This window comes from Caloenas nicobarica, chromosome 2 (genome assembly GCF_036013445.1).
Source record: "Caloenas nicobarica isolate bCalNic1 chromosome 2, bCalNic1.hap1, whole genome shotgun sequence".
In the NCBI taxonomy this organism is placed as follows: Eukaryota; Metazoa; Chordata; class Aves; order Columbiformes; family Columbidae; genus Caloenas; species Caloenas nicobarica.
In genome coordinates, this window is record NC_088246.1 from 89,702,155 (window position 1) to 89,726,380 (window position 24,226).

Here is a 24,226-nt window from a genome sequence, read left to right on the forward strand (position 1 = left end):
CCAGCTGTGTGGCCCTGGCCTTCTCTTGTGCTGGCTGAGGCGATTACTATGATGTTGTAAGCCGCTTTAACTCACTGTAATGGCAACTTGCTGAATACCCCTACTAGCACAAAAGTGTCTTCACAGCTGGTTGCAGATCAGATTTGGAGCATTCCCACCTGTGGCGGGGGCTGGTTCCACAGGCTCTGCCAGGGCGAAACAAGGATCATCTCCCAAGGGCATCGGTCCCTGTGTTTCCGAATGTGAGTTGACCATTCGCCAGTTAGGAAATTTTACGCTTAGAGGATCCGTGTGGATGAATTTTAAGTCTTGCTCTACCTGCGTTGCTAGAGTTGGCAGCAGTTTTTTACAGTGTTTATCTTGCCTGGTGGTGCTGAGCTGCCTATGAAGGTGTTACATGCACGTTTCTCCTCTAAATTCTACATTCTGAATCTCTATGCCTTCTGGAAGACAGAAAACTTCACACAGTTGATTAAGTTTTTCTTTCAGAGATAATGCTGGGTTAGGACTTTAAGGAATTCTTGTCACTATCAGTTGTGTGCTTGCATAGATGTAATCTTTTGTTTGCATGTGTTTGGCCTGAAAGCACATCCCAGTTGTCACTGCCATGTGTTACTCTGTTATAAGCACACAATTATTTCAGAACTGAATATAAGGTTTGCACTACATTTTAATCAAGGGGACATGAAAATATTTCCTCGTGGTTACAGTGTGAATTATGCACAGGCATTCATATAGATACTTTTCTTCTTTCTCTATCCATTAATCCAGATTTCCATTAACACGAACACAAGCTCGGCTGAGATCTACTTTGGAGGGGGTTCAGTTTTCAAAGGAGAGGACAACACTGCAATGGCAATGCTTTTCTTTCTTTGCTCAATGGCCAGATTGTTTTTATCTTTCATCACTGGATCATGGTCTCAGGGCCATAAAATTGCCAAGAGTAGGAGTTGTTATTCTTATTTCATATAACGTGATACATGGGTGTTGAAATTGTGGAGCAGTTCTGATAAAACAGACCTCTGAAAATGATTTGTTTTTAATATAGTCAAAGAATGCTGTTTAAGTGTTTAGACGCTACTTAAAGAAAAAAATTCCAGAAAAATAGTTCTTATTTTTTAAAAAAACAGTATTTACAATGTGATTGATTTTTGTAATGACCAAGATTGTGATTTGTTTAAAGTTTATTGGTCAGTGTGAAAATTTACTGTGAAAGCTGTCTGTGTTTGACAAGTTAATTTTTCAGGGGTATGAAGTTCAAACTTTGCAAGTTTAAATATTTAGCACTGAGGATGGAAGCTAATGCACTTCCTATGAGAAATATTATAACTCAAATTATAAGCACAGTGAATTATTCTAGCATTCATATGGGTAATTTTTATTCTATTTATGTGATTAATTAGTGCTCATTATGTTCCAGTGAACGGCAGGATGCTAAAATGAAGACAAAATATTTTATGTTTATTGATTTAAGTTAATTATTTAAATATATCAAGTTAATTGAAGTAAGAAATTACTTGGATATCCTGCAAGCATAATAATTTTGTTGATCACATTGTTTTGATCCATTAGTCTTCAGATTATGTTTGTATGTTTGTTAAATTGTTAATGACTTGTTCAGATGTCTGCATGCTTTGACATTCTTTGGAATAATGAAATTGCTGCATATTGAAGTGGGAAAACAAAGCTCTTCCAAAGCTTGTCAAATGCAAGTGCAAAGTTTGAAACTGGAGCTACTTAGTGACTTATGTACACACAGGCTCATCAGTAGTTTCGTTGAACATTTAAAAATTCAGTGACACTTGTAGATGATTGCTTAAACTTTAAAATGATTTTGAAAACCCCTCTGCAACTGTGAAGTTCAGTTTCTAACTGGAAGTGCAAGGTGCTACCGTCACTCAAAGTGACAATACGATAACTTAGCTTCATTTCACAAATTCTGAGCTTGCGGGCTCAACAAAACTCTAAAAGAGTGGAAAAATCAGTTTTGGGGTGCCTGTTGATCTGTGCAAAGCTTTTGATTTATTTGTTTTACCATACCTTTGTGTTTGGGTTAGTTTTTGTTTTCAAATAACTCTTTCCAAACTGATATTTTTGGTTGTTTTTTTTCATTGAAACGTTCATACTGTAGCTCTGAGCTACAGTATACAGATATAATTGTGAAGATAAAAACTCTCACGCAGCTAAGATGACTTCATTTAAAGTTAATTGGTCTGGAGGTGGGTCGACAGGAGTCTAAACATGAGTCAGCTGTCTGCCCTGGCAATGCCGAAGGCTAACAATGCACTGGGATATGTCAATGGGAATCTAGCCAGTAGGTGGAGGGAAGTGATTATTTGGCATTATTCAGCACTTGTTAGACCACATGTGGAATACTGTGTCTGGTTTTGGCCCTCCTAGTACAAGAAGAGTGTTGATAAACTTGAGTGAATCCAGTGGACAGCCAACAAGATGGTCAGGGGACTGGAGCACGTAAGAGAGAGAGAGTAGAGATGGAGAAAGCTGAGCATGTTCATCCTGCAGAAAAGGTGGTGTGAGGAGGCCTAGTAGCAGGTACACAGTCAAAGAATGAGAGATAAGACCTAAATTGAAGCACAGAGTTTCCAATTCCAAAGGGAAAAAAAATAATTACTATGAAGATAATTGAGCACTGGAACTGGTTGCCCAGAGAGACTGGGAAAATATCCATTCCTGGAGGCTGCCAGAGCAGCCTGGTCTAAATTCACTGTTGTTTGTGCTTTGAGGAGAACATTGGACTAGGGGCCTCCTGAAGTTCCTTCCGCTCCAAAAGGTACTGTGGTTACATGAAATGCTAAAGTGATGAGTGCAGTGCAGGACACAACATTATAGCTACTGTGCAAGGGCTGTAAACTGCTGAGAAGAGTTTGCTGCAGAGCTAAGAAAAGTTGTTAGAGCAAATTTGCAGGTAGAATTTCTGTTGTTGAAGTTTTACGGTATGTGAATGTTGTAGAAGTCTAAAGGAAGTATTCATATTCAGAATATATTTTGCATCTAATATATAGCTATATATTAAGTATCTTTATCTGATTACTGCAAGGTTTTACACAAACTACCTACAAATTCTACTTCATCCTGAAGAGTCTCCTATCTTCTGTTACCTAAGGCAAGGAATGCATTTTCCTTTAAATGCCATACACATTCATATTTGAATTAATATGGTTTATTTGCATTTGTGTCCTTGCGAGGTTTCTAGTATGTTTCCACTTCTGGTAATTAACCATCTTACATCTTGAAATTAAGTAGTTCCCTGTGTGCCTGACTGCTGGTTCGCTTTTTTTCTCCTGCTTGACTTAAGAAGTATGCTGGGTTTTTTGTTTTCCGCTCAATTTTTTTTTTTCAATCAAGTATTTTTGATTTTCTTTACAGATTTGTGGTTAAAACTCTCTGCTGTCTCACTAGTGACTTCATGGGCCAATTCTTTCAGAAACTTTCTGGGTTGAAAGCTATCGTGTTTCTTCAGTTAAAGCTAATTTTGCTCTTTAAGGTTCGCTTCCTCTGTGAACAGTCTCATTTCCAGGTCTGTACTCTCATATCAATCATAGTTTTTTATGGCTTGTTTGCAGTAATTCTTTTTGCCTGATAATAAGAAAAAAGAATGGCTCTAAATCTTGGGTCACATCCAGATTAATCGGTACTGTATTACTATGTATTTCACTGTTTCCCTTCTGTTTACGTGGCTAAAGGAGAGGAGGAGGAAGAAAACCCTGTATGCCTGTCCCACTGCAGATGCTTAGGACGTATAGGAATAGGATCCCTGCAGAACAGGAGGCAGTGGGTGGTGAAGAGCAACTGCGACATGAAGAGGACACCAACACCGGAAAAAAAAGTAGGAGTGGAAAGGGAAATGAGTTGTTTGGAAGTGGAAAGGAGGAAACTGCTGGTTGACACCTGGTGTTGGTACCTTGAAAGCTTCAGTTACTTATTCACAAGAGGTGTACGCACTCTTAGTTTGGGCATCATTGAGAAACAGTGGGACAGAATCATCATCATTTAGCAGAATAGATGCTGAAGCTCAATTCGGAAGGCAGCACCACATTGTCTTCCTCATGAGAGTTGAGAACAGTTTAAAAAGCTGACAGTATCCCCTAAAACAGCTGTATGCTTTGCTGGCTTGAAAGACTGTATGATTATATTGTTGTCACTGGTGCTATTTATTCAGCTCTCCACCTTTTTTGTGTGTCTTGCTTTTAGTCCAAGTTACTGTCTTCTGTTGTAGTCAGGGGTTGTGTAGTGGAACCATATAACAGACTTTCTAGATGCACAAGCAATAATTAATAATGGGAATATTATTATTGCTGCTACTTGTTAAATGCTTGCTTTTGACGTTTCAGGATTGTCAAGGTGCAAGTATGTTGTGCTCCTATTGTGGATTCACTAGTATGAATTTGGTGATGATGATTGTTTTCGAACTCTTTGCTGCAGAATTCACACTTACACCTTGTATCTTATAAAATCCTTATTAGAAAACAGAAATTTTAGGTGTGGAATATATATGAGTCTTTTGTTCTCAGATGCTAGGAATTGCTATGTAATTTCATATGGTCCCAAGCCTTTTCTTTAATACATTTGAGATTTGAAGCATTTCCTTGTCCTTCTAGCATAGGGGATTTCCTTGCCCTTATGGCGTAGGGGATTCATTAAAAGAAAGCAACTGTAACTGTTACTGGTTTGATTCAATACTAAAATTTTACACTGAGAGCTGATTGAATAGTTATTGAAAACAGCAGATTAATTTTAAATAGGGAGATATTTTTTAAAATCGGGATGTTTATCAAGTTGGGGAAGCATTCCTTTGAATAAAGCTGCATATGTCTGTGCATAGAAGTAAATATCTAGAAGTCTGGGATTTTTTCAGGTGCAGAGAGCAAAAGGTCCTTTGTTCGTGCTAGTTACCCAAATGCTTCCCCTCAGAAAACTGGGATGTGTGGCTAGGTGATTAGATATGGATGTGGTATAAATACACTTTATCGAAAATGCTAGATTAGCTGGTGACTTGGTGATGTCTTAAACAATGTTTACTTAAAATCCCAACACCCAAGTTCCCAAAAGGCCAAAGCATGACAGAGTAATATGGAATTTACAGTTAAAAATGCGCAAACACACCTCCCCCCCAGCTCTGCACCAGAATTAGGAATCTTACTGGATTAAGATAAAATGAAATAGTTTACCCTGGAAAAATTGTGGGGGGTGAAGTGGTGGTGGTTGGATTTTTTTGGTGGTGGTTCAGATTTTGTTTTTGTTTTCTTTTTGTAGTTTATTGTTGTAAGTTCAGGTATATATATAGGATCTACGTTGCTTTTGCACTCATTAATCTATCTCAAAAGTGAGTTTGACAGACCGGAGTATGTGTGATGAAGCTGAAATATTTCTAAATCATCATTACAAAAATTGTTTTTCAAAATCCCAAGCATTATTGCTGGGATTAGTTAACATTGAAAATATATAAACTTCACCTTCTGTTTTTTACATGAAATCCCAGTTTAAATATCAAAAGACTTAATTAAAAGGACACAGCTTCATACTGAGTTGTGGAATTGAGGGCCATGACTCGGCTGGGTTCCCTATTTTTTTTGTATTTCACTTTCACCCATTTGCTAAGGCCAGTTCAGTTATCAGAAAGCAGCAGATTGTTTGATTTATAATGGGTAATTTTGGCTTTTGTCCAAATAAGTAGAGCCAATCTGAATACATTCCATGAAAGGAATAAGAGAAAATTGAGTATTCAGCTTGTAAGACCAGTTGTGGGTGCACTCCAGAGAGTTTGGTGTGTTTGGCTCACTGAAGAAGAGACCTAAACCAGGGAATTTGTGTTGGACTATATTGTAAGGAATTTAGAATTTATGGTACAGAATTAAATGGTTTATATGTACCGTGAGATGTGTAGTGGTTCCCTGGAGAGCGAAAGACCAAACCTGAAGCATTCAAAACACTGAAAAAAACCCCAAACCCTTAGCTTTAGGCTGTCAGGGTGGTAATGGCTTGTCACACTGAGGTTTCTGAATGAAATAAAGCTGTTAATAAATGACATGCTTGGTAATTCAGTATAGTGTTCTAGTTATGCATTTGTATCCTTCTGCCTCTCTTGTAGATTAGAGGGGACTGTTAAACATTAGTGGTAGCAAGAGGCACCTCATATGCATTCTAATGGTTTATAACTTTATATAGGTACAATTTGTACCTGTCTCTCAGTGGATTTGGAAAGTGGTGCATGACGAACAGACCATTAAGCACCAGTAGCCAAGATTTACTAATTAGCACATCTTCAAGTGCCAGCACTCTTTTGTCCACTGAGAGAGAACGTAAATTACGCTTATAGTCTCCCTTATTATTTTGGGCTTCTTGCACAATGTATCTCTTTGTCTGGAAGGCAGAGACTGCAGATTTGTAGTTTTCAATTCTCATGATTAATTGAAGAACACGCATGGTTTATTCAAGAGCAAGGATGCTGCCAAAAAAGATCTAATTGGTTAAATAAATAACCCTAAGCTTTTATTGCTCAAAGTGTTTTTATTGAATTATTAATGCTATATCACCCTCCAAATCAGTGGCAGTTAATGACTGGTTTGCCTGGGGCTATTAATATTTTTCCAATCAGTGGTAAGTTGCCATGAAGACTTCTGCTAACTTATAGCTCACTTTATCAATTCACTTGGTAAAATGGTGTTGATTGTGAGAAACACTGAAAAATAGTGTCCAAATTTTAGCTGGTTTTAGTTTTGCTCTTGAAGAGAAGAAATATTTCATTCTCTTCAGAACAGTGATTATGAAGAACATCTCTGGATAGGGGAAAGAAAAAGAAGGAAATTTTTTTTGAGAACTGTTTTGCATAGGTGGGATCCAAAAGCAGATAAGCATAATGAATGTATTTAGGACCTTTGCTGTGAAGGAGGAGGAGGAATTGGAGCACTGTATGATTTCATGGTGATAAGTAGTATTCCCATATCTGAATAGTACCATGCACAAAGAAGTGCTGCAGCATAACAAGAAAAGTTTCTGAGCAAATGCTCAGAAAAAAAATAGTGAAATGGGCTCTGACCTATGCAAGGCACTAAAGGTTAAAAATTAGGTTTGAATCCGGTTTCTTTATATCTGTTTAGTTCTAAGAATGACAGCAAACTGTATTTGCTTTCTTGTACAGGAGTAAGATAGGTAACCATCTAGTTAACTGTATCAAATGTTATTATGAATGCTTATGAAAACATGAGTATATTTCTGAGAACTCCTAATTAAATAAAAATGCTTTTAAAACCAGAAAAATATTTGATGTTGTTGAATATTAGTGGATTATATTAGTGTGTCTATACTCAAACTAATGTTGTTATGAGCTTTTTGTTTGAAATATTAACTTTTGTCCAGCACATGAGGTGTAAGTCAGGTGGCTGCGAGAGGTACTTCCTTTCCTTTCTTACTAGATTTTCCAAATTTTTTTTTCTTTTGAAATTTTTCCAAGCGGGCTACATTGCAGCAAATAACTGAGCCCCTTTTCCTGGAGCTGTTTGAGAGTAGGGATGGATGAGTAGTCACTTAGAGATGGATAAATGCAGTGGGAGGGAATAAAAAGGACAGGGACTTTTCATGGTGGAGAGGAACAGAATATGTGAGGGGAGGAGACCTGACTGCATTTTAGAAAATCACAATATGGAAAGTGAGGAACTGTTGTTCACTAATTCCCACAATACAAAACTGAGAGAAACTTGAAACTAGATGGAGCTCCAGATGGTGGTGAACTGGCATTTGCTGCCATAGGACGTAGTAGAGACAGAGAGCATCAGATGGGATCACAAAGGGATTTTTCAAATTCATGGACAACAGGTCCATAAATAGATACTAAAAATACTGCACTTCAACATCTTTTATTCAAGAGCTTTGGATGCTGAATGAATAGAAGGGAATAGGCTATAGAAATTGGCAAGGCCTGTGGTGTTCTTGAGACTCATCTCTTACTGCTCTGTTGGAGACACAGCACTGGGCTAGATGGACCATCGACCTCACCCCATAGCGCATTTGCTAACTTTTTAGAGATAACAGTATTGACATGTGGAATATTTTTAGCATTTAATAATTTAAGAGTTGGACTGAATCCCTCTTCTTTAATCTGTTAGTCCAAAGGGAAAATGAAGTTCTCTCAGCTGCTGTCCATCAAATTTAGCTCCTAACCTGAGTTTGGGATTATCTTTGAGGGAAAAGAAGGTAACAGTGCTTCTGTGTACCGGTAGTCTCTCAGTTTCCAGAGCAAATTCTTGGGATGACTGAAAAAGTGGAAATATCATAGAACAGTCTTGAAGATGTGCAGCCAAGAGATACATGGTGAAAAGAAACATAGTGAATGAAACTAATGTTTGTTTAAACAAATTATTTTTAATCGTGAGTCCAAAAGACCACAACATCTCAGCAGTTGAGTTGCTAGATGATCTATCTGGCTGTTTTAAACTCTTGCAATAGACATTTGTTTTAATTTTAGGATTTTGTCCATTACAAGACTACATTTACCCATGGAAGTACTTTCCAGGTCCTTGTAATCAGAAAATTGAATTTCCTGCTATTCCACACAGAGGTGTTCTCATCATGCTATTAAAAGTAAGAAGAAATCTTCAAACAGAAATGCATCAATATGGTCACATCTGTGAACTTTTTATTTAAAAGCCAAATTCTGGTGATCCACGTATACAAAATCTGCTGAACTCCTTGCAGAACAGACTTTATCATCATGAGGAACTGGATTGTGGATCAAGCCTGTAGAGTGACAGGTGTGTGTACCAAGATTTGCGTTTCTGTGCTTGTACATCAAGGCCATTTGCTGAGGAAATATATCCCTCCTGAAGAGCAACAAAATATTCAGCATCCCTACTAAGTTCTGGCCAGATAGCACCTAGAATAGAAAACAAAACAAACACAAAACAAAACCAAACTTTGTTACAACTTGGTCATTTGCGAGAAGATAGCAAGAACTTTCTTTAAAGAGATAATCAGAATGAAATAATTGGCGTGATGGATTAGTCATAGCAGCAATACCATGAAGACTTACAAATCCAAAAGCCTCGGGTTTGAACAAGTGAAAATGGCATGCTGCCTGTCCATATTTGATCAATAAACCATCACGGTCTGTGATGTATGTAGATATACAGCTGATAATAGTTTAAATCTCCATTTTGTCTTAACATTTGGGCTTACATTTTTGGGAAGGATCCTAAAAAAATATAGTTATTATCATACTAAAGGGTAGCTGTGTAGACTTTAAGTATATCTTAATTCTTGGTGTTTATCAACTACCATTAAACGCAGAGCAGTTTTAATTTTTTTTTTCCAAATAATATTACAGCCAGAAGGTTAAAATATTATTAGCAGCACTGCAGAAATGCAGCACTTGTTTGTACCAGAAGAGAATGTTCATAAATAAATCCAACAAATAATTCTGCACTGGATTTTTTTCAGTACTTTAAAATTATGTTTTTATAAGTCTAGTATTTTCTGTTCTGGATACTTTACCTATTTATGTCTAGCACTTTGAGAGGTCAGATTCAGAACTTAAATAGAAAGTTGGGATTTCCTTCCTGTGGCCGCTGACTTGCCACAGACCCAGTGGGTCCATCACACACTTGGTTTTCAACTGTACAGGATCAGCTGACCCTTGGCCATTCCCTGCTTGCTGCTACTGTGAGACAGGCCAAGTAGGAGGACTTAGTGTATATTTCGTTATGTGATTATTATTTTTTTTCCTGATAAAATGGGAACAAAAGGCTGTTCTATCACTTGCCCACCTCCCTCCTCCCAACAAATGACAAATCACATTTATGCTATTGACCTGTCCTTTAGTGAGCAATTGCTTGGCACTTGGCAGCTGATTGTTTCCACCTGTGTGAAATGGCAGTAATGCAAATATCTGCCTCTTATTCTGTTTGTATGAGTTCACTTGAGGGTAGGCACAGCACTTCTCCACTTGCTGTCTTGCTGACTCTATATCAGAGAGTATGCCACATAAGTTTTTAATATTTCATCCTCAGTTTGGAGGAAATTATGAACGAAATTTGTGTGAGGCCCGCAGCTAGAGTTTGTGGTTGCTCTCTAAGTCAAGGGCCTCTCTGCTTACTGGGAAGGTTTAGTTTTTAACTTTTCTCCTCAAGTGTCCTCACAGCTTGTACTACTGAGAACCCCACAAGAGAGACCTTATATAGTGATTCTACATGGCTGGGATAATCATTTTTCTTCTTAGATTTTAACAAAAGCAAGCCATATCTCGCTTTTAATCTTTCCTTTTGATTTCTTCTTTTTAGTTCTGGGCTTTTTGTTGTTGTTGTTCTGTATATATATATATATGCACTTTCTTCTGATTAGGGTGCTTGCTGACTAGCCAACTTGCAAGCTGGGTGGACTGGATGCAAAACAAATCTATTCACTTAGTTCAGTGATGTGTAAATGCCTTTGCTGTTCTTCTGCTGGACCCAAACTATCTGTAAGAATAACTGTTTGGTGTACTAGCAGTGTACTTTCTAGTGTTCTGGGCTTTTGGAGAAATTCATTGGATTGGCTGCAGTGCAGGCCAGGGTTGACTTTTTTTTTTAAAATTCCTGAGATTTTTTTGATCTTTGCTGGAACTATCAAGACCTCCAAGAACCTGCACATTTACGAATGCTGGATAATGTGAAAGATCAACTTACAGATACCTGCCAATTAAGAGCTAAAATCCAATTTGAAACTTCAAATACTAGCTTGGATTAAGTGACTTTAAAATACTGCTTTTTAAAAAATAAGCTATACTTTCCCCCTAAACTTTGAAATCCAATTTAGTTGCCAAGTTCTACTCTGGCCAAAACTGGATGAGGTTTTTAGTCATAACTACTATTTCAGTACTGGCAGAAGTTCAAATGTTGGCATATGCTGTGCTGTCCTTGCTTGAACTGTGACCCTACCAAGCCATTGCATCTCAGCATGGACTGCGTCAAACTTTGTGCATTCCTATGAGTCGCTGATCTGGCTATTCCAAATATAAAAGCGAAACTTTAACTTCTCTACCTTTTTAAGTAGGAAACAGCTATTTTAAATAAATCCATTCAGTGGTAAAATTTTTTTTGCCTTTTTGTTTTTCCTCCAGTGGTATGTTTGCCTGCTTTGTTTGATAGATAACTGCTTCCCTGAATATAAAATCTTAATAGTTCGAAAAGTTTAATATTTTTATTACATAATTGGATGATTACCTTAGTTTTTGCAATTCGCGTAATGATTTTTATTATTGACAAATGCTAACTATTACATGATTTAAAAAAAAATACAAAAAGAGGTTTGGAAATTGTGATTTTTAACCTTGTTTCATATTGAACAAGCAGCCTGTTCCATTGGTAAAGATGTGTTTTGAATATTCTGACACTGACTTCAGTCAGAAGCAAGTTTGCAGCTGAATGCACTTAGGCCTAATACAGGGTATTGTTAGTACAGCTTTAATGCTTTGACACTTTCCCAAATTTATCAGCTGGAAATCATGAGACAAATGGAATTGGTTTATTACTACCCTGTGATAACTGCTCCTTACAACCCCGTTTCTTACTTTCCAGCTTCAACAGCATATGGTTGATGTGTACATGTATCTTTTGGGTTGTACTTGTCTCTTCCTCGGTCATGTGCAATGTGTTTACTACTTACCTCATGATTTTTCTGAAATTTCTGTTTGAAAGCGATGCTTACTCTGATAAGGAGGGAATAAGAAAGTAGAGACCAATTATAGGGACTTGTAACTTGTATGTTTTAGGCTAATTACACAATGGATTCATGGCAGTAAACCAGTTGACTCAAGAGGAATAAAGCTGTAAAGCTGATTATCATAAACATGTGAAGTTTAATGAAGAAATGAGGAAGATAAGAAACAATGGAACCAGTGTGGTCTCTTGTCCTTTGATTTTTATCTTTGATTTTCAATGCAAAGTCAGAAGTGATAAATTTTAAGTTTACAGTGGATTTCTGAGGAGCTTGAACTGGCTGCATTGTATTTTTTTATATATACATGAGCTTGCCCTCTTCTAGACTAAAAGGGGGCAGAAAGTACTGCATGTGGTCTCAGAAGAGTTATTGTCTTGTCCATTGTGTACATCTGCATGTGTAGGCATATATATATGATGGTTGAACCGCAGTGATGTCAGGAGATGTGAACACAAGGGTGAGCCGTGTTTGTCTAGTCTGCTGTGATGTCTTAGAAGTTCAAGATCTTGGAGAAGCAGAGGATGTAAGATGATGGAAATCTTATGTCTCTGAGGAGTTAGAACTTAAGCAACACGAAATGAAGCCTATTAAATTTCTAAAGCAGTTGCTATCTGTTCAACATATGAAGCTGGAGAAAAATAAAACTACAGGAATGATGGTTTGATGAGCTCTAGTCCCATTACAAACAAAACCAGGTTGTTGGTAAAAAGCAGACACTGAAATAACTAAGATAGTATTGTTGGAGTGACTTGTATGTGAGTCTAGATCAGGAGTGTCAAACTCATTTTCACCGGGAGCCACATCAGCCTCGCGGTTGCATTCAAAGGGCCGAATGTAATTTTAGGACTGTATAAATGTAACTACTCGCGAAGCTGATGTGGCCCCTGGTGAAAATGACTTTGACACCCCTGGTCTGGAAGAATAATTCTAGATAATACCCATGCAAACCTCATTGAGATCATTGCACATGCATTTCAGGTCAATTCCAATTATAAATAAATGTTAGTTCCCAAGTTTCTTTTGAGAAGATTTCATCTGAAGTCAAACTTGAATTGTCTAAGTTTCTGCCATCATAGCAGATGCCAGATCCTGAAGTGTTTTGGTGAAGTACAGAATCGGAAAAAGAAAATATTGGCCTTTAAAAAAGGAAACGTACTTTTGTTTTGTTACTATCGGAAATCAGGATATGAATGTCACTGCATTGCTATATCCATATCACTGGAAATGCAGGTGATACGGGGTGATTTGCTATATGAGGAATAAATAATCTTGTCTTTCCCATAATCTGTATCTGGACTTTGGAGGTTGGCTTTTCGCAAGGCTAGTTCTTTCCCTCTGTATTACTCACACCACAGGGACCCAGGTTTCTAGAAACAGGAGTTTTCTGTGTTGACGTGGCATGATATTGCAGATTTAAATGTGTGTTCTGAAGATGCTTTTATTCTTTCACAGCTGTTTGCTGTTCTCTAGCCCTTGTATTCAAGTCCCCTGTTACTGTGTTAGAAGAACTGGAATTACTGATTGTTTGACTGGCAAGTAGTAGCATTAACAGCCTCATGCTGTCATGAGTACTTAATGAGGAATATAATACTGGTTCATAACACCGAAGTTAATGCTTTGCATTTTATAAACATTAAGTGAATATTCACTGTTTAGTATCAAATGATATGGGAAAATAGCGAAGCCATGTATTTTAAAATGTTTGATGGGAGAGATTTCTGGGGTACTCTTCTGATTGCATGATAATGAATGCTTAACACCTGGTTTCTTACTTCTTTTTGCCCTTGGTATGAGTTTGTTTCAGCATTTTTAAAAAATACCTACATATAAGGTATTAAGAGTATAATATTATTGCACCAGGTTTGTTATGGAATGTTTTTTGCATTAGAAATTAATAGATGCCCATCTGTAATATTTTCATGAAATCAAATACTGTGGTTATGTAGCTACGTCTGGTGAGACAGATATTTTTAACATGGAAATAAAAATAAATTTACTTATTATGTGCGTCTCAGCAAGTTTGTATTTGCTGCAATTATATAAATTGTAAGGTATTATTCAGTTTGGCTCTGTGCCTTCTAAAATCATGCCCGTTCCTGTTTTTCATAATGCAAGCCAAGATGGGCAGTTTAGCAGGCAATCTCTAAGGTGGCAGAATGCCAACTTTTCAGAGAAAAACTCTTCAAATGCCTAAATGATGAGCAGAACACTTTTCTCTTTTCATTGAAACTGTGAAGTTCAATGTATAGGAAATGCAAATGAGATTACTGTGCAATGTCGCCTTCTTTGCAACCTTGAAAGTAGTTATTGCACTGAAAACTCTGCTGTGTTAGTGCACAGAGAAACAGTCCTGATGTGGTATTTGTTTTTATCTGCTGTACACTTATAGTAGCAAACCATCTGTGACTTTTTGTGCTAGGTAGTAACACTGTCTTAGAAGATACATAGGAAATTAGTGCAGCTCTATCTTAGTTTAAAAGCTCAAACACAGTAAGTCATGAAGTTCCTGTCTTAGAAAGAAAAACTAAATTGGAACTGGAAATTTTGTGAGCTGTATTCTCATACACACTCATTTAATAAATACATTAACACTTTTATTTTGGGTCGCTTAAAGGCAGAGATAAACCTTTGTTTAAATACGTTAAAATGGTTTATTTTATTTTAATGTTTTTGGTAGGGTTTTTTTGTAGTCCTCAATGTTAGGTGTTTAAGTGCATGTTTTCAATGTGTAACACATGCACAGTAAGTGACTATACATTGTTTTATATAGGAAAAAGCATTATAGAGACAGAGGCAGGAGGGATGCTGGCGAAGACAAGTGGTGAGCCAGGAAGACTTTTAAATTGCTTACTTAGTTCTTAAGGAGAAAGATCTAGAGGAAGGAAACATCCAGTTCCTCTATTCCTGGCTTAGCAAAAAAAAAAAAAAAGTAAAAAAAAAAAAAAGTGTCATTGTATTAGAGAAATTGGACTGTATTTTTATGTAAAAAATGGTTTCCTGAAGACAGTCTTATAAATCATAAAGCCTCATAGTATTGTTTTATTTCCCTGCTTGAAGGTACACAGAGGGGTTTTGTTGTGTGGCCTTCCTGGCGTGTCCTTTGGGACGTACCCAACCTTGCCCGGGGCATCGAACCAAGGGACCTGAGCACCCAGAGCAGCTGCCCTCTGCCTGCTCCGGGCTGGTGCTGTTCCTTCCTCAGCAGCTCGGTCTCGTCCTCTCTGTACTCCTCTTATTAACTTGTGTTGAGGATGATCCTCTGCAACCCTTCCAGTCACATAGTTCATTACTTTATTGAACTACAATAGTTAAATAGCTACAGTTTATAAGAGGTCACCCTATCTGAATATTGCTTATTTCTCAGTTATAACTGGTCATTTCTAATTGTACAAGCCTACTGTGCTGACCACTCTGACACCAGTTCAATAGGATGACTGGCTGTTTTCTTAATATTAATCAGCTGCATTAAATAGAATATTTTACTGAGCTTATTGAAATCATTAAGATGGCTGAAATATTTAGCGCTGAATACAAAGATGAGTTTTTTGTGATGTTTTAGAATGCTTTTCACTGGGATATAGATAAAGTTGTTCCTCTTTAATGAGTGTTTAATTAATAAGGAACCACTTCATCTTCATTATTGTTGAGATTATCTTTAATCACTGTGGTATGATAACAGTAGAATAAATAAGAAATAATAAGTCTTGTTTCTTGCTTAAAGGGATTTTTGACTTATATTGAAAAGAGAATTATATTCTTTATATGAAGAATTTTACAAAACGTCTTCATCTCCTATCACTTGTTGATGTTTTTCCTTTTTAAGGATTTAGACTAATTTACTAGGAATTTTAATGTAGAAGGATAGGCTCTGGCAAGCATGTAAAGCCATGATACTTCTTTTTATCCTGGTAATTGCATTGTTGTGTTTTCTTGCCATACGCAAAAAAAAAAAAATTAATCAGTTAATACAACTTTTCATCCACAATCCAACAATGTATTTATGGTGTTCTGCTTGTATGAAAAGTGAACCTTTTTATCTTAGATGACTGTATGTCTTTAAAGATAATATCCTTTAACATAAACAAAACTAATAACTTGCATTTCTTCTCCAACATTTCCTGGGTTTCACACTCATGCTGGTACCTGAGGTCGGTGCAATTTTCCAGTGGTTCCCCTTCTGACATATATCGGTCATGCTGGGTCACTTACATATATTGGATTGTTTACCTGGTACTCCATCATTTTGAAACAGATCCATGTAAGCTTTATTTTCTGTGTGAGTATACTCACTGTAAATATTATATGCAGGTTTTTATGAAGAATATTTCATTACTGAATATTTTATTTTGAAAAGGTAATTATCATATGAAGTAGTCCCTGACTGTCACGTTTGTGCCCTCAAGCAAAGGACGGAAGGCAGATCTTTAGTAATGGAGAGCTATAATGAGAACTGTTCTGTTAACCCCTGAGGAAACCTGGAACAAGACAAAATGTTTCCACTTTAAAACAAAACAATGGATGATGAATGGAATCAAGTACCCAGGAGTAGTGAAACAAGTCTGTCTTGCATTGTAAACAGCAGTGCTTGTGCTGGGTTTATTAAAGGCATCAGCAAACTAGTTCATGGAGGGATAGGAGAACAGTGAAGGGATTTGCAGATGCTGACATGCAGCTTTTGTTCAGAGGGATTGAGTGGGAGGAAGGCCGAGTGATAAATGGGCATGCAGTGGCTGGTTGCAAAGGCAGGTTGGAGGTAAGACTGGCATTTGGTTTGGGAAGAAGAGAAAGCAGTCCATATAGGGGCCTTGAAAGTGTGGTGGCTTTTTTTTTTTCTTTAAGTGCAGGTGACACCTTCAGAAATGGGGTGGAAATGGTGTCTTAGTGAAAATAGATGTGTTAGGAAAAGGCTGGTTTACAGCCATATATCTGAATGGATGAGAACAGACCACAGCTGTGTTTCACAGTTAGTGAGGGATGTTGCGGTATTTGCACATCCTTTGCATTTCACCTCTCAAGCACGCTTTGCATAGATGGATATGAAGGACCAGGCTTTGGAAAATGTGTATGGGAAGATTATTCATGTATTAGGGAGAAGGTCTTGAGTTTCAGCTGCCTTGTGTATTTTGGCATGAGAGAATAAACTGCATGTAGTGTTCCTCACCTTCACGTCTGTCCATGGCCTTAATCTGCAAGAGCTTCCAGCATGTCAAAATATTGAGTGACTTTGACAACTTCCCCGTTGGTGGGAAGCATATGTTGCATATTATTCTCACCTCTTGTGGAAAGGTAGTGGAGATGGCATGGGAAAAGGTTCCTCAGAGAAGGGGCTGCTGAAGAAGTTACTTGCTACTGCATGCTGAAGGAGGAACATCTTTATCACTTAAAAAAAAACAACCCACAAACAAACCACCCCCTCCCCCCAAAACAGAACCAAACCAAACCAACCAACCAACCAAAACCAACCCAAAACCTACAAAAGATTTTTAAAATATAAAGAATTCTAGTGCTTTTAGACAATTGTGCCTCCGGGAATTACAGACCTCTAGGAAATTGTTTCATTTCTCAGGGAATTTTCCCAAGATGTAAAATGCTAGTCATTTTACAAAGTATCTTTGGGTAAACTTCCATGTTTTCAGTGTGTTTTCTACTATGAGCTTTTGTAATCTAGGAGTATTCACATTAATGCACCCTTTTCATGTTGCTTTTAAAAAACTTTCCTATTGCTGAATGTAAAAAAAAAAAAAAAAAAAAAAAAGGGAAAGTGAGAAATTCTGTTGATATAATCTGCATGAAGCAAAAGGTAAACCTCTCTAAATTGTTGTTTTCTTTAGAATAAAAATTTATTGTGGTATAAGCTTATGTGCCTTTGTTATTACAGGTGGGTCAGTTTAAACTTGTTTCTGGCCTCGGATTCCCTTCTTCCCTCTAACCTTTGTGTGCTTCAGAGCTTGCTCAGCCCATGGGAAGTTTGGCACAAAGGAGGAGGACACTGGCAGTGTTTGGAGATGTATTCTGAGTATTTCTGCATGTCCCAACTATCCTCAGTTGTTTTTGGTATACTTAGGAGAAGAGGTGCTCCAGCACTTTTTGCTAGATATTTTGTTTTGTTTTATTTTTTCTGTTTTACTTTTCAAGAGGAAGGAAGTTTTTGTTTTGCTTCAAGTACCCTTCTGTTGGTCCTGCTTCTTCTGGTGAAGTGGTGGACTATTGATGACTGTGACCAATACTTAGAGAAAATTTGAAACTACTAAGCAGTTACCATTTCCAGCCATTTTGCTGGAGAGTTTAGCTTTTCCAGAATCCAAATTGAAAAGCTTGTGCTCATGTTGGAAAAGAGCAGCTGCTTCTACAGCTTCTGAATAGTACTCTGAGAGCTGCAACTGAGTGAAAATGAAGGTTCATAAAGTACAGCAAGATTTATTGTAAATAGTGGCTGAGTGTAAGCAGTGCATTTCAGGCACATCAGAGGTGAAGAAACTGTCCCAGCATCATGTATTTAGCAGGTGAGAGATGTGCAACTGGTGCTCAGGCCTTCTGTAAAAGGGAGTACATAAGACTCATTGCTGGTATTTTTCCCTATGCCCAGGAAGGCATTTTTGCACTGCACTTATAGACTGAGGACCACTAGCTGGGGAAATAGTGTCGATCAAACACGGTGCACAGTGGTCCTTGTCATTAGGCCATTGTTTTTTCATGGTTTGGTGGAACAGCTGCTTTTTGTAATCAGATCTCAGTAGATTGTAATTTTTGACTGACACACTGAGAATGGATTAGTTTAAATATCTTGATGGCGATGCGGTTAATCTCATGAGCTGATGCCTAATACTTTATCATTCTTGCAGGCTTAATTTTTTTTTGTTTGAGGATTTTTTTTTTTTTGGCTTGGAACAGGGATTGTGGCCCTTTCTCTGCCTCCTTTTGCAATATTTGCTTCTTGCAATTTAGAGGATGTGTTATCTGTTTTGATCAACACCTTGAACACTGCCTCCTTTTTTGATTATTGTTATTTCTCTTGTCCCTGCATTCTTATCTTCAGTTACCAAATTGTTCTGAGTCATGGCTGCTGCTTTCAGATTTTTCCACTTTTCTCTGAAGATGTACTGTTTGTCAGTGTTAATAATAGGATCTGTAGCATTCAGTTCCGCACAAGGAAGGAACTTTGATTTGCCCAGTCCAGGAACAGGAGCTTTAGTGAAGGTAACTGTCCTGCTTCTGAGATTCTGAACTTCAGTATCCCGATTGCATCCTAGGCCAGGATGAAGCAGTGGCTCTGTGGACACCTTCAATGGTAGAAGCTGAAATGACAATGCAGTGTGTGGATGCCTGGATTTTAGAAAACTAAGGTTCTCTAAAATCGTGCCTTGGGACTCTTGCTGTTGTTTTTTATTTTAATGTATGCTGCAACCTTTTATTCTTAAAAGAAACACATTTGTTTTAGTTCTGAACTAATCATATGTGATGCTCATAACTAGGGATGAAAGAGTTATTGAAATTTTCTAGTAACTGATTTTTCCCACTGTTTTATGATAAAATGTTTTGAGACTTTTTATATAATGGTTTAGATTATTATGATAAGTCATTCTATCATTGCTCTATATTTTATATACATATAAGTGTGTAATATATGTATGTATGTTACAATACTTGAATTTTAAGAGTGATGGGAGATGATGTTAGAAATAGTACCTGCATATTTCTATATCTGTTTCTGTGTGATTTACACATCCATGCACACATCATAAAATATAATTAAATCATCTTCTCTTGTGTTTAGGGTTGGTGGTGGTGGTTTAACTTCTGCTTTCTTTTGCTTACTTACTCCTTAGTATTAAAAGCGATGTTCTAGAAAATGGGAAAAACAGTGCAACAAAAAGAGATGCTGGCATACATAAAATAACTATAAATGTTGTCTCCTTTTGTAGCTGGAAGTGACCAAGTTTTCGTAGGACTTTAGAGAGAGTTTAGCAAAAATAAATTCTGGATGGGCTTAAGGGATGATTTTCATTGAGTTGCAGCTTTCTGTTATATTTCGAACATATTTCTACTTTTGGTTCGTTTTATTAATCCATAACACAGAAGTGGTTCTTAGAGCTGTTTTGCAGGACTAAGTTATAGGGTTTTTTTTAATGAAAAATCAGGAGGGAACTCAAAGCTTGCCATCTGCAGGATGAGGTACTAGCATTTTAAATTAGTTTTTGGTTTGAACATCTGTTGGAGAAAACTCTTTGCCTTCCAGAGTGTTGCAAATGATCTATTTAAGAAAGAATTTTGGAAGAGTTGCATGATATTTGAACTGTAATTTGACCCACCTTGCCATTCAGAAAAATGTTTAAGAACTCCAGTGGACAACTTACCTTTGTTTTTGTTGCTCTTTGAAATGAGAGCTTAAGGTGATCCAAGATGAATAAGGGAAAATTACATTGTAAAATTATGTCATTAAAGGAGTGCAATAAAACACTGAAAAACCTTTTAAGAGTGGGCCATGAATCGTGTTTTTACTAGAATAATTTTGTTTGGGGGTGATTTATTGCGAGTGATGATGTGTTAGACTTCAGAAATACTGATTTACTACTTTTATCATATGTTTGAAGTTCAAGAAGTCCAATACCTACAATGCATTTCAAAAAAGAATCACTCTGCACTGTATCTTTGAACATAAGTACTAGATCTTGTGTGGAAGGGGAGAATATCCAGTATTTCAATAATTATGAAGGATTTTGCACCTCGGTCAGTTTTCTTGAGGATCAAGCATAGTTATTGCCTTGAAAACAAGAGTTCACCCACATCTTCAGATAAGTCAGTCTTGTCTGGAACCCCACTTTGATGGGTATGGAAGGAATTGAAATGATGTAACTTGTCTGAACAGAGCAAGTTGTCAAAATCCATCCAGAGCTGTTCTTATGCAACAGATAGTTCTCCGTTCTTTGTCTCACATCCCATTTGTTTCAGAAGGCCTTATTGTGTTTTGTAATATATAAATAGAACCATTTTGTGAAACAGATGGCTTAAAAATAGGACTGTCTGAGAAGAAAGACAGAGCAGATGAGTGTTCTTGTGCTGTAGGATGAAATTATTGGAAATGCTGGATTTATTAAAAATCTACTTCCCTCACTACCTCTCTCAGTATTTTAAGGGTGAGCTTCATCTGCTGCACAGTACCAAGTGTCTTGCTTTCTGATTGTCAGTATTTCTTACGAGGTGGAGAACTGGCTTCCTCATTAGTCCTTTGGGAGTAATTATAGGTATTGAAAGGCTGAAACTGGAGCTGAATGAATTCCAGTCTTGTTTGGTGTTTTGTGGAGACCAGTGGGAATGCTTATAGTGACCTGAATGGAATTTCTACCATGGCTGCCACTCTCCAACTCTCCTTGTTCCTTTGCCATCGAGGGAACAGCTCTGGCATCCTTAACATTTTTTTTTTTTTCTTCTTCTCTAAGGAGGTGGACCACACATTGGAAGTAGCGTGCCTCTAAAAATAGATTGAAAGAAAACAAAAACGACTCCCCTTGCTTATGCTGGTGCAAATGAAGGTGATGTTTCTTCTGAAGCAATTTCTGTAGAGTATGTTCTAGGAAGGGGGTGAGAGCTTTACGTCGTTGTTCTGACTTTTTCCATCTTTTCCTTGCTTTGAATTGTTGACACACAGAAGCAAGTAAAAGAGCATTAATAAAGCACTGACATAATGTGTTTGTTGGAAAACAGGCTAATGCAGAATGGGAGATGTCTGAAGAAACAAATGGTGTCCCTGTGCAGTATATAACACACATAGTTAGCAGTACTTGGTGAGTAACTAACTGGGGCTTTATACAAGTTTTCCCACAAGATTTCCACCATGCACTTTGGGGAGTCAGAACAGAGGTGCTGTTGAGCAGCACTAATTGCCTTTATTGACTTCGCATCCTGTTATGCAGATAAGATGCCTGGAAAATGAGCTTGTTAATTTTGCCATACTGCTGTCAAAAGACTGACATTTTTCTAAAGGTGTCATTCAATAGACGATAGAGAAAATATTGTGATTACTGTAACTTTTTTCTTTAGCTTTCACTTATTAATTTCATCTTCTATTGAGAGAGCTGATTTTAATTTACAAACTGCAAGCAAAGCTCTGAACCTGAAAAAAAAAACCAGATGTCTTAAATCCCAGTGATATATCATCTGTTAGAAATTGTAGTAAATTCTACTGCCTCTAAAAAAAAAAAAAATAAAAGGGAAACCATAGTGCACATGGCCTATCCCTCAAATTTTTAAGTAACCAGTTGCCTGTAATGACACTTCTGATTTACAGGTGTTTCAAGAGATGCAGAAATGAAGCATAGATTGAGACATTGTCAGGAAACAGCAAATAGCACTGTCTCTTGGTGCAGTTTTAAGCGCGTAAGAATGTGTAAAAAAGAACACGATACTTGGTGCCGAGTTTATTGCCATCCCACTTGATGACTTGCCTTATGATTTCTCTTCCAATCTTAGTTTTGATTTCCTTTGGTTATCAAATCAGGATTTTTGTCCTCTTTTCTCCTCTGCTTTAATGCCCACCTCTCAAATGGGATCTGCTTTTGTGTTTACAGGCTATGCAGTACTTTCCCATTAATGTTATATATGAAAATTAGGTGTTTTCTTGACTACCCAATATAAAAGCAGATGATCCTTACACTCTGTAAAAAAGGAAGGCAGCCTGTATACCTAAAACCAGTGTCCCAAGAAGTGTTTATCACTGTATTTTGCTGCTAGTATTTTTCTGAGCTGCCATTTAGTGGATAGAAGGATAAGGAATTACTGAGCCACAGGAGCGTAGCTTCTGCTTTGTGTTTTCTGCCTATAAACTCCATTCGAACTGCTCTGAGATATATCACCAGCCTGCCATAACAAGATGTGCATAATAAAGTAAAAATAGAGTGCTCATGTTTATTTTCCCTGCTCTGTTTGGTCTCTGCCTCCAGAACTGCCCAAAACTGTGTCCCAAACCATGCTGACTGCCAGACTGTCTCTTTGCTCTACCTACTTTGAGACTTTTAACTGCAAAGTACAAGGCCCATAGGTCTTCTGGGGAAGAGCATGTTCCAACAAGGGAATAGAGAAACCTTTCCTGTTTTTTTTCCCAGTACTTCCCAGTAGTAGTATACAAAACAGTGTGAAAAATCTCTTTGTGGAAGTTGGTAGAGAAAATTTTTTTACAAATTTTACTGAGTCTGAGCCATGTCCTTAAGAGGTCTTTTTGGGGAATGAAGAACTGTGACATAGGTTAAAGTTACAAGAAGAACAACATTTTTACATATTTGGAGCCTGATTTTGAATAACTGGAGGGGGTGTATTTGGTCTCACAGGGACTAAGTTCTCCAGATGCAACACAGTTAAGACTGTGACTTGAATCTTGTCTATATTATATCACTAGAGGAAAACTCTTTGCATACAGATATGTGGACACACACAAAAGCAAAAGGCATCTTTCTATTTTTTTTATCTTTTGACTTCAACAGTAGCAGATAAACTGTTTTTTGGTTTCTTTCCCACCACTGAGAAAGGAGTAAGGAGATAAGAAAAATAAACAAAAATGACGGAAGGGGAAAAAGAAAATCCAACACAAATATTGATTCTATTTATGTATTTATTTATGAAATGGGTTGGTTTTGGAGAAGAACACATTTTTCTATTAACAGCATAGTATAGTCCTGAGACTGGTCCAAACAGTTGCATCATTTTAAGCTGATTAAGACAGAGCAGAGCAAAAAGGCTTCTACAGTGTCTGGTGAAAACATTGTTGAGTACCCTTCTAGGATGCTAAGGCTTCCAGTATGTCAAGGCTGCATATTTACAAGAAAATTTCCCCTTTTGGTTAAGTCTTTCTTCCTGTCATTTAAAGGAAGGAGAATTTTGAGTTAGAATTCTGTTTGATCAGAGTGTTCACCATTGTTCCCTCCAAGGGAATTTCCCCAAAGGGGACCAGCTAGATGTGTGAAGGGATGTTCACTACCAGACCAGCACTGACTGTGCGGTGTCATGACAGCAGAACAGCACAGGTCCAAACCCTCAGGAGGCAGAGGTGCCATGCACAAAAAGGGACAGAAATAGTCCTGTGTTATGGCAAGAGGAATTAGACATTTCTATTCTGTTCACAGGTAATTCAAAAGGGTCTTTTTATCTAATCAGATTTCTGGATGAGAGAATAAGAATGCTTCCTTAGGTTAAGGTTGTAAGGGAGCTGTGAAGTCTATCCCTGCATCTTGTTGTCTAAATTATATTAAAAAAACCCCCACCTTCAGATACCCAACGAACTCCCAAAAAGTGAATTGTGTGTAGTGTATTCCTCATCTTTGTGAAAGCAGTGGCTTCACCATGAAATCTTTTTCTTAAGAGAATCAAAGTAAGAAAAACAATGAAAAAAAAAATGAAAAATGAAAGCTCGGATGTTCTTAAAATGCAGCTGCATCTAATGTGGAGCTACAAGCAATATTTATATCTACGTTTAGTGCACAGCATAAGTAAAGCAGAAATTTGAAGTGATCTGGGAGTTTAAATGTTC

The 24,226-nt window shown here is 37.3% G+C and overlaps 1 protein-coding gene across 8 annotated transcripts in view; it reads left to right on the top strand.

Annotated features, from left to right (window-relative positions):
- SEMA5A (semaphorin 5A) overlaps nt 1–24,226 on the top strand; it is a 330,124-nt gene that overhangs the window by 49,014 nt on the left and 256,884 nt on the right. The window contains exon 1 of one of the 8 annotated variants that reach the window (XM_065628516.1): nt 21,417–21,491. The exons of the other annotated variants lie outside the window; for them this stretch is intronic. The gene's annotated coding sequence lies outside the window, so the exon portion shown is untranslated. Of the gene's footprint in view, nt 1–21,416; nt 21,492–24,226 lie in introns of those variants that run through there. 8 annotated transcript variants of the gene reach the window in all.